The 10,897-nt window shown below is 38.7% G+C and overlaps 1 protein-coding gene across 5 annotated transcripts in view; it reads right to left on the minus strand.

Annotated features, from left to right (window-relative positions):
- LOC118273257 (protein muscleblind) overlaps positions 1 to 8,630 on the minus strand; it is a 237,237-nt gene extending 228,607 nt beyond the window's left edge. For 4 of the 5 annotated variants that reach the window (XM_050695705.1, XM_050695214.1, XM_050695838.1 and 1 more), the window contains exon 1: positions 7,850 to 8,103. The gene's annotated coding sequence lies outside the window, so the exon portion shown is untranslated. Of the gene's footprint in view, positions 1 to 7,849; positions 8,104 to 8,415 lie in introns of those variants that run through there. The other variant, XM_050695240.1, reaches the window with a different exon arrangement.
- Positions 8,631 to 10,897: the final 2,267 nt, after the last annotated feature.

Below are 10,897 nucleotides of genomic sequence, written 5' to 3' on the forward strand. Positions count from 1 at the left end.
ACGTACAAATTTGTACAGGTCAGTGCACTATTGCAGAATTTTATATTCGCTGACGTTTTATAGTCAGAAAACGTAAAAAATACATAGCTACCCAATGTAAAATGTATGTAGGTAGCAGATAAAAATTGTTCGTGTAGATACGGAGGGTTATTGACCCTTTAGCGTATGATACGACGTGTAGTACTAAGGTGAGTCTACACTTTTCATAACTTTAATTTCTTTGTAGTGGCATCAAACATGTTCTATTATTTATATTTGTAAGTATTGTTATTTCCTTCGTTTTACACGAACAAGATTATACACCTGTTTGTATATGTATAAGGTAGGTGTGTATGTACTTATCGTCACATAATTAGTAGAGCCACTCAGCACTGATGTCACAAAGTATTTTTAAATTGCCCCGAATTAATAATAGTAATAGGTTGCGTGTTTACCGAATTCTAATTTAACCTAGTTTTTGTTTTTGTTCAAAGCTTTTAACCCGGCTGACTGCTTTACTTCCTAGTTAGTTTTATGGTTACAGATATTACTGTTGAGTGATAGCTAATGAGTTCAATTCCTAGTCAAAAATATTAAATGTATTTTTTTCTATTAAAAATATATATTAAAAGTGTGTTTTTTGTTACTACTAAGAAGTAAAATTATATCAATTTAATGTTATGACAACTAAAACCTCGTAAACCACAAAGAACACAACGACAAGCCACAAATGTCCTCAAATGTTTTCCAAATATTTCTAGTCCTATATCAATCATAATCCGATTTGAAAGGAGAGGATTTGGACTCGGGACACCATAAGCAATAAAGCACTATACGTCAGATCGAGAGCCATACGATTCCAATCCGCTTTCGAGTCAGAGACAAAGGGAAACTTCGATGAAATTGGAACATCAAACTTGATTCGACGCAATCGCAGGAAAACCTTTTTATATCTCCGTTAATCAAGTAAAAGTACAAGACTGATTTAATCTAATGCCACCTTTTATTTATTTAGAGAGAAACAAGAACAAAATTGGTATATTTTATCAACGTATCCGCTGCGGACGGAATGCCGATATGTTGTGAATATTTTACAGGCTCGGCGTTCAATAGCGTAAATCCGTAAGCGTAATTCAAAGTGTCGTTTTGCGCGCGTGTAGCCCGTGCCTAATCCCGGCCGGACGGGTACAAACGACATCGTCAGGTGATATCAGATGCAGCTGCGACGTGCTCGCTCCTAGATTCACTTACGGATTGATGGCAATGCAACGCGATATATACTCTAAGCTACAAATCACCGAACCATTACGTTCAACTCTCACAAAAGAATATTGAAAACGTCTGCTTTATTACTTCGATATACAGAATACAGATGCAACGAATATATTTGACGCGACGCGAACTTATAAAAATGATATTTTTGATATATTTTGAATCAGATTTTACGTTCGAATCGTGCCTACGTTGTAGCATGCACACCATTCACTTTTGTTTGGTGTACGGTTGTGACGACCATAAAAATAAAGAGGAAAAAACCCTTAGTTTATGCTCCCGACACACGATAGTTACGCTCCAAATGAGATTGTTCATCGTTTTTTCTCTTTTTATATGGAGAGGGTTGCTTTACATTGTATTCATATTATTTTCAATTACACTACGTTATTTGTTTTGCAAACATTATATTGTTTGATGAACTCCCTCTACGGTATATTACTTTATTGAAGAATATAATTGCTAAAGAAATAAAGTAAGAGGAATACAATAAAATACTAAATACCGTTCGAATATTTGAGAGAGAGAACAAAGCATTATCGCTGTAAAAAATGCTTTGAATAAGTTCGTACGACAAAAACCGGAATATTAAATCATAATTGAGACATTAAGTAGGTGTTTATATTCAGAAATAATTCGACGCATTCATAGAGGGACTTGTCATGGCGGTGGCATATAACAGGCTCATTTTATCGGAGTGCGTTAAGCATGTAGGCCATAAAGACAGGCACACACTGACGGCTCTCATCAAGCCCTCGATATTTCACCGTACATTACAAACGTGCGGCGGACAACTGAAGTTAATTGGATGCGCAAGCCGCAGCAGGCACGACTATGAAATATAAAACAGGCAGTTCCAGGTGACTGCAGCTGCATTATCCGCCCACTAGACGTAGGGCTGTGTGCTGATGCCAGAGGATAATATAAATGTCATCATCTTTACTCTTTCTGTGGGTATATTTAATAGTAGACAATGGAATATTTTTAGATAACGAGTAGTAGCGCTCACCAGGCATGGCAATTAAGGCATATTAGGGACAATTTTGATAAAATGGCAGTTGATGAGATGAAAATGACTATCTAATTGAAACAAAATCCGCGCGCACTTCATAATGCGTTATTAATATTATTTATCACGTTTCAAAGGTTTTATTTTAAAATATTTTTAAGCATATTTTGTGTAAATAAATGTACAAAGATTTGGGCATGATTTTGTTGAATAAAAAGCTGAGGAAATGAGTTACATTGGTTAACTTGTGTCTTAACAATCCAATCTAGATTACTTCGATATGAAAACCGTTGTTATTTTTTACTCTTTACCTACCGTGTACATTTCCACATTTATATCTCAATCCGCTAACATATAAACCGAGAACTTCATGAAAGCGCGCGTCACGGTAAAAACGCAGCAACTCAAACAGCAACGTTACCCACACACAATACAAAATATTGCTATTTTTGTAGCGCATTCGCACACAATACGTTTGAAACGGACTGTGTAATAACGGCCCATCAAAATTTCTACGGTACACTTGCCGAGCCGATCGGAAAAATTCACTCGACTCGACTCGACTCGGTCGGTACTAGTGTCGTAATCCGCGTGCGCCGCTATGTGTGAAATTGAAATTAAAATTCTATTAAAGCGGAACGATTGGAATAGAACACGACGTGTCCTATTTTTATACAGCACTGATAAATTGATTATGTGATTGGACTGGCTCACTGGGCCGCCCAGGAACTGAGCCATTTAAACGCTGCTCCTTTATTATTCTCTGTCGCAAGTATGGTGGCCATATTTGATGGCGACTTCGCATTTAGAATGAAGTTTGGAATTAATACCCTCAACTTTTTACAATTTTCAAAAGTTTTACAAAGCTATTAGTTATTGTGGTGTTTCGTAATGGACAACTTTTGGTACAAAGAAGTTTGTTATGCTTCTTCTAGGAAAGATTTTGCAATACCTTGCTTGACGGTGAAACTTGTGCGACATGTTTACTTTATAACTATTCATAAAAAAAGTTGGCCAAGTTTTTACGTAAGCCTGTATTTTTCGCTTGTAATTTGATTCGAACTGGGTTCTGCGTACTAATTAATCATAAACTAAATTATATGAAGTACTTTATTTACCTGGCAAAGTTTATTGAATATTTCAGTGTTCGGTATTTTTATCTTGTCCCTAAATAGTGGTCGCTCTATAAGCGTAGGTCGTATTGAAGACAATGCGGGGGCGACTGTTTGAAGCGCTTCGTACAATTTTCCGCTCGAAATCCCGCCGAGTTTATTTTAGCTTTCATCGACTTCACACTAACGTACTAAGTACCATTGTTGCGCGTGAGTTGGCTTAACAGTATTACCATTTCACGAAAAAATTTAGTATTCCGATAAAGCAAATAGGTTTTTTGTTACATAAAAACTTTATTGGTATTATTCTTGTACGTTTTAACAAACATTATGTGTACCTGAGATGCGATATCGCGTAATTTAGTAGGAACGTTAGCTCGCTCAATTGGACTTCATGACAAGAAATTCTCGGATATAAGAACATAGTCTGTTCCTCGCTTAGGTACAGATTTATTGACATCGCGATAAACTGCTCCTTGGAGCGCCATTCGTCGATTAAATGACGTCACAGGCTCAGACTCCAGTCTTTAGTGTCCTTTTGTTATTGTATTCATAGTGTGGTCTCATAACTATTGTAGGAGGGGGTGATGAACCTGGTTATGGCTTCGTATGTATAGTGCAGACACCCGCAATATGTCGGTGATAATGTATGGGAGTGCGAACGGGTGTGTCTCTATGAATACGTCTGTTCAACGTGTTTCCATTGTTCGTGCGTTATCGAGACATCTATGACTGTATTGGTAATGTATTGTGAATGATTTTCTTTGACGGGAGAATTGTGTGCCGTAATTTACCGCCACTCGATTTGTTTAGTGGTTGTTATCATAGGCTACTCTTTTAAGTATGGTATTTGATTACGTAGATGCGTTACTAAAATATTAAAGTTTTAGCATAAATTTTGTTAGCGTAGTAGTTTGGAATCAAGACTAGAGAAATCTATCATATTACTTATACAAATCTTTGACGTTCAGTAAATGTGCAAGCGACCATAAAAGTTAAAATGAAATTATATTAAATTCAAAAATGTAACAAAACAAACCACAATTTACCCGTTATCACTAAAATATCTGAAAATTTGAAGAGACAAAAGTTAACAGCAAACGTAGATTACCTTAGAAATAATATTTCAGCTGAAACTTCAGCTAAGAAAACACAATACGTCTTATCGTGATGCGTGGGTGTCTGAAATATAGCCAGCCTTATTTCCACTCGACTTAGCCCCGGATTTGCTTGTTTAGGATAGATTATACCGGTAGTAATTGACAGATTAAACTTATACTATTGCAAACATTTTTTTATGTATTTCTTTTTTGAGATAATATACTAGTCTCTTCTCTTCTTTCTTTATAAGATAAGTTGGTAAATGTGTAGACGGATCACTTGATGGTAAATAAGTGGCCCATAGAGTGACCCGAAACACCAGAGGTGTTACAAGTGCATTTGTGGTCTTTGGGGGAAGATGGGGTTATTTTTTGGGGATTAGGGAGATTGATAATAGATCTCCGATATCTATATTCTAGTAGTGTAATAAAAATAAAATTTTATAGTTTTGATGATTACTTAATTACAGAATTTGAAAACTGATTGGGAAGAATGACAATTTCTGCAAAGGGAACGGCAGTAGAAAATGGTCGAGCTCAGATGCGCGGTATTGGAAAGCCCTTTATCCAGCAGAAAACAGAAGTAGCCTGATGATGGTGAATTTTAAGGAAAAGCTGCCTTAGTATTTAATATAATTTTTATTTGCCATCAATAAATATATGTATGTACACAAAAGAAAATTATTTATTGGAATGATACGAAGGGAATTTAAGCTCTTTTATTGCTTAAATAAAGACTACACGATTCTATTTGAGCAAATAAGTGTTTTATTGTTCAATTCAGAAGTTATAGGAAAAATAATGTTTCTTTGTATTTAGAATTTCGTGATATCATTTTCCGGGTAAATTCTTTCTGAACAACATTTTGTCAAGGTATTAAGTCGGCCGTTTCATTTCGGCTTTGACTTCTTCTATGAGTAAAAAATGTACTTATAACGAAATAATTCAATTTTTCACTAATCTAAATCTTTAGTAAAAAACTTGGAGAACAATGAAAAGCTTTGTTTGCTTCAAGAGATTTATCTCCGTAATGTAAATCCTTCCATGTAATAAATGAGTTATACGATCACGATATTTCAATGAAATTAACTTATTTTGTCACTTATGTATATGAGGCAGACGGGCTGGCGTCAGCCTCGCCTGGATTACCAAGGATTCGGCGCGGAACACAGCCTACCTGTTAATATCTACATACTTGTCAAATTACCTTGTCAATTCATGTGACGGGTGATACAGCCTATTTACTGCTACGAACTGCTACGCGCGAGCGTAGACCGTAGCCGAGTTCATTGCTACGCTCGTGCTACGCTTTCGTAGCACTTTGATAACTCATTTTGCTCTTTATAACTGAAATACTTAACAGATTATAAAGCTTACAGTGGGCGGTTAAAACAAATTGAGTACTAAGCTACGTAGATAAATGTGCTGTAAAGTAGGTTTAATAAAATAGACATAATTCCAATGTGAATTGCTCCACATTTTATCCGTGCGGTATCTAATGTTCCCGTCCCGCACAACTTCACGTATGTAATGGGCTGTGGAAACGAAATGTGTGTGGCTCGCAAATGTGTCATCTAAATCAAAAAGTTCGCTAAAACCCTCGCACCAATTAATTTCTAGTCCATAAAATAAAAATTCTCTGTAAGTATCCCTAGACTAATTCAAAGTTTGGAGTTTATCAAAGAGATAAGCAAGTTTTTCTTATTAAGTATCAAGGGAGCTGTCGTAAATACAGAAATTAGCGCGAGTATCATCGTCAGAGCGGTGTGTAAACATGAAAACTTTGAAAGTGACGGCGGCGCGGCGTCGGCGCGCCCTCGTGCCGCCGTCGTCTCGACTACGTCACGGCTACGTACCGGCGACGTGCCGGCGACGTCGGCCAATCTAGCCGGCGTGTAAGTTGCCGCTTATATTAGCTTATCGCATCAACTCGTGCTATTAGTTTTGTTACAAGTTTTATTCTACTTCGGCTGAATTATATCTTTAATATGTAGCGCGCACAAGCTTCTCGGGGTGTATTTTCTTATTACTAAGCTAAATATATACAATTAAATCTAAAGCCGAGTGTTCACTGTATATAAATGTGGTGCGACGAACTGTGGCGTTAGGCGTCCTTATTAACTGCAGCGGTCACGCTGCACTGCAGTCGCCGGCTGATTAATGAATATTAGACTTTATGTCTTCGTTGGCAAAGGTGAAAATAATACGCGTTCATAGAGAGTATCGGTGTTCATTAATTAACTTTATTGCTAAGCCGTAGATTTAACGCCAAAAACCTGTGGCTAAAAACAGCAACATATTTACATAAAAATGAGGTGGAAGGGAGTTAGTTTGGCGCCATGGTAGTAGTAGAAAATAAATAATAATGTCGATGGCAAGAACAAAGCGTGAAGTCGGTGTCGGCGGGTGATGGCGCGCACGGTGTGGGCCACGGTGGGCCACGGCGGGCCCGGGTGGTCGGCCGGGAGCCGGTCGAACGTGGCGTCATATTATGTTATTTACGCGCCCACAGAGGACAACTTTTTAATGGGGCGATAACAGACCACCCGAGACCGGAGCGTTGCTGTTAAATCTCATGCTCATAAATACGTTATGTAAACCCACCCTAATAATTAGTGGCGGTTACGGCGTGTAGTTAAGTTTTATGAAGCCGGCGGAGGCTGCGAGGAGCTCGCACACAAAAATGTTTTCTAATTTGTCTGCCGTGTTCCGACGCGATCAACTGGAAATTGTTGTGTTTATTTAGAGCACCTTCTCTGTGTATCCAAGGATACCTACCCTCCTTTTTCCGCCGTTTTAATGCGATTGGGTTTCCGCGGTACCGGAGCGCGCGTAGCCAGATCGCATTGAATATGTATAGTTTAGTCTGATTTCACGGCAACCTTCGCTTTCGAAGCCCTCGGCTCCACTGAATACTGACGAGTTCAATTTAATAAAACAAATATCTCTCCTCCACATACGTACCGAGCTCGGATTATATTTTTATCTAACAAATAGATTTATGAAACTTTTTATTGTTCCGTTTTATTATGTCTTCCAAAAAATACTTCGGTTCTCGTAGAAAGTAAATAGAATAACTCTGCGACTTACGAGTAAGTTATTTTCATAACAATGTTCACGGTACGTGACGCCGGCATACTTTTTGCGAATTTTGACAGTTCTCAGCAATAAATACTTACCTCGACGCCAATTTCATAGATTAACATGAATTTGTCAGAAATGAAAGATTTTGCATTCGTGGCCCTGTTTACGTTTCATACAAACAAACATGGCGTGGTATGTTCGGACGTAAATAATGGAGTTGGCAAGAGTTGTGCGTGAGTTGCGCGGCAGTTGCCGGCGGGGCGCGGGCACAGCGCGGGTGCCGGACACAGTACCTTGCTAGGGCGCCGCGCTGCACGCCTGCACTCCGGCTCTTCACTGCTTCCCCACTTTTACTTTTCCAAAGTTTTTCAACAACTTAGTTCACAAACTTGGGCGAGTTCAGTGACCGAGTCTGAGGCGTTCTGGCGGAAGCTAGCGTTGTCAGCCGTGGGGAGAGGGTGAAGCGCGTGCTGCACGTACACAGGTTACAACGAGTACAGCGACGAAGCGAGATACGGAGTCATGCGGTCAGCCAAAAGGACACAAACCTACTGGCGAGCTGGGTGTATCGGCGCTGCGGCCGGGGGCGGCGGGCGGCGGGGCCGCGCCATTGGCCCGCCGGGGCACGCCTCCGACGTCGCCGGTGACGCCGTCGCCGCCGCCGCCGCGTCGCCTCAGCACGGCCGTCGGCCCGCCAGCCGCCGACCCGACCCGACCTTACCCATACACTTCGCACCACTCCAACTATCTTAACTTCAAACTTTTTTAAAGACGATTTGCTCATCCACTCCTAAGTACACTCGCGGAAATACCTTTAAACTATACGTTTCAATAGTTAGTATTATACTTAAGCACTTACCTTGGTTGTAGTTTGATGCAATCGCTTGCTGGATGCTCAGCAACAACAAGTACCGGGAAGGAAGCACAGCACGAGGACAACACAACACACTAGATACTTATAAACTAGTTAGCTTGATAATTAAACTACATACTTAATTATCATTTGTCAAAATTATTAAAATTTAAAGTTTCACATAATAAGGTCAACGCATTAAGTTGCTGCACTGTAGTCGGGCGGGTAATGATTAGCTGCCAACTTAATTTACTGTCACCTACGAATTTGACTTTAATTACTACCCACGTTTTTAATTTTCTATTTTACTATAGGGTACTTTGCAAATAATTAGCTGTTATTTCCATTTGATTAATGAACTTTATGCGCTTAGTAACAAGAACTATAATTGAACATTGTTGTTCTGTTGCTATCTCGTTCTTAAATATTGGATTAAAGTGTATCGCTTGGACTTTTACTTGTTTGTATATATGTAGTTGTAATGCCATGGTTGTTATTATAAAACTAATATAATGTACTGTTGGATAAGTTTTCTTATAAATCTTTTAAGATAAGTTTCAATCTTTCAGGGAGTGAGACTGAGAGGAGGGAAAGTTAAACTCGAGTAGGCGGCAAATCAAACAGGTACTTATGTCAAGATGTTTATATGGATATAATTCGAAAACTTTTTTTGGTATAAGCCGGTAAACGAGTAAGTGGATGATTTGATGGTAAACAATCCCCGCCGCCCATGGACACCCGAAATACCAGAGGCGTTATAAGTGCGTTGCTGGCCTTTTGGGGGTTAGGAATTTAAGGGTTGTTGTGGAATCGGGGATTGGGAAGATTGCGAACTCACACAACGAAACAACGCAAGCGTTGTGGACGAGTGTCAACAAGTCTTATGGATTTTGGCCGCCATGATCAAAAAGAGGAGAATATATTATATTTTTTATTTGTATACTTAACTTTGTTCTATTCACTTTTTACCAATTATTTTATGAATTCCCTGTAACTATAGGGTGAGTTTATCACTACTTAGTATAAAACAAAGTGTCTTCCTTTGTCGCCATGTCCCTTTGTATTCTTAAATCTTTAAAACTACGCAACGGATTTTGATGCGGTTTTTTTATAGATAGAGTGATTCAAGAGGAAGGTTTATATGTATAATACATGCATAATATATCATCATAGCAGGTCGCTAGTAACCTATATAACAGGCACGCATCCATCCATGTACAAGTAAAGATTACTTAAAGCATTAAAACAGAATTTATCTTCACAAAAAGCTATGAAACTTGTACTAAATTAGTAATGTCAGTTGTACATGGCGACTTATATGAACGTGTGTGGTTTTCGCGTGTTTTATATGAATTAATTAACCCAATTACCAGTTTTATACACGCCACGGCAGGTAAACTACGAGTAACGTATGTAATCTTTAGTGCAGTGGTTGCCAATCGGTGGTCTGTTGACAAAATATGGTCAGAAAGATAATAACACAACACCTAATAAAAATACCATGGTTTGTTTTATGGAATACCCCGGGCAAACGAGTAGACGGATCACTTGACGGTAACCGATCAGCACCAGGGATGGACATGGTTGAAGCTCAAATAAAATTTGTCATAACTAAGAGGATTAACTGATTTCAATAATCAATAATTCATTATTTTTATGAGAACGAACCTCACGACTTAGGAGAAAATCTATGTGCGACTACACGAAAACTAACATAACTAAATAGTGGGCCTTACTTAATAAAAATGTTCCTTAATGAACAAAAGCTTGGGAACCCCTGCTTTAGTGGATACTAAATATATTGTAACAGTTACTAGTATTGCCAGACAATGATATTGGCGTGAAAAAGGTGTGTGAGTTTCATTGAAACTTTGATTCCAGTTGTGACTTAAATCCGCAACGACACAGTTGTTATAACCGTATCGGTGCTCTTCCTATCAATCGTGCAAAAATAGGAAAAATAGTAAGTATAAAGTTACTTTCAAGTTCATTAACCTTTGTCTTTAACACATCACAAACATCACCAGCCTATAGCCTATATCCTCACGCGGAGAAGCTTTGAGTATTAATCACCACGCTTGCTCAATTTGGGTTGGCGATATCAAACCTATAATTAGAAATTATAACCTCAGGTTTCTTCACCGTTTGTCAGTGGTATCTAAATAATATTCTCGGAAAAAATCACAGTGATACTTGTCTAAAACATCCTAGACACATACACATGTACAAGTGCACCCAACTCGGGACTCAAACGCGAGCTCACTCGACCAACGACGCACAGCATAATATCTATCCATTTTAACCTGTTAACTGAACTTTCAGAATGTACATCTTGCAGTCTTTCTAGAAAATTCGACAAAGAGCTATTAATAGGGGGTGAAACGCTGAAGAAATTCAAACGAGCTCCCGAGGCTGTAAGAATGCTACTCACGTGCATTTCCAGCGTACATACGGACACTGTGGAAGGGTCGGCAGAAGGCTAGCTCTT

Source organism: Spodoptera frugiperda, chromosome 1, assembly GCF_023101765.2.
Source record: "Spodoptera frugiperda isolate SF20-4 chromosome 1, AGI-APGP_CSIRO_Sfru_2.0, whole genome shotgun sequence".
NCBI lineage: Eukaryota > Metazoa > Arthropoda > Insecta > Lepidoptera > Noctuidae > Spodoptera > Spodoptera frugiperda.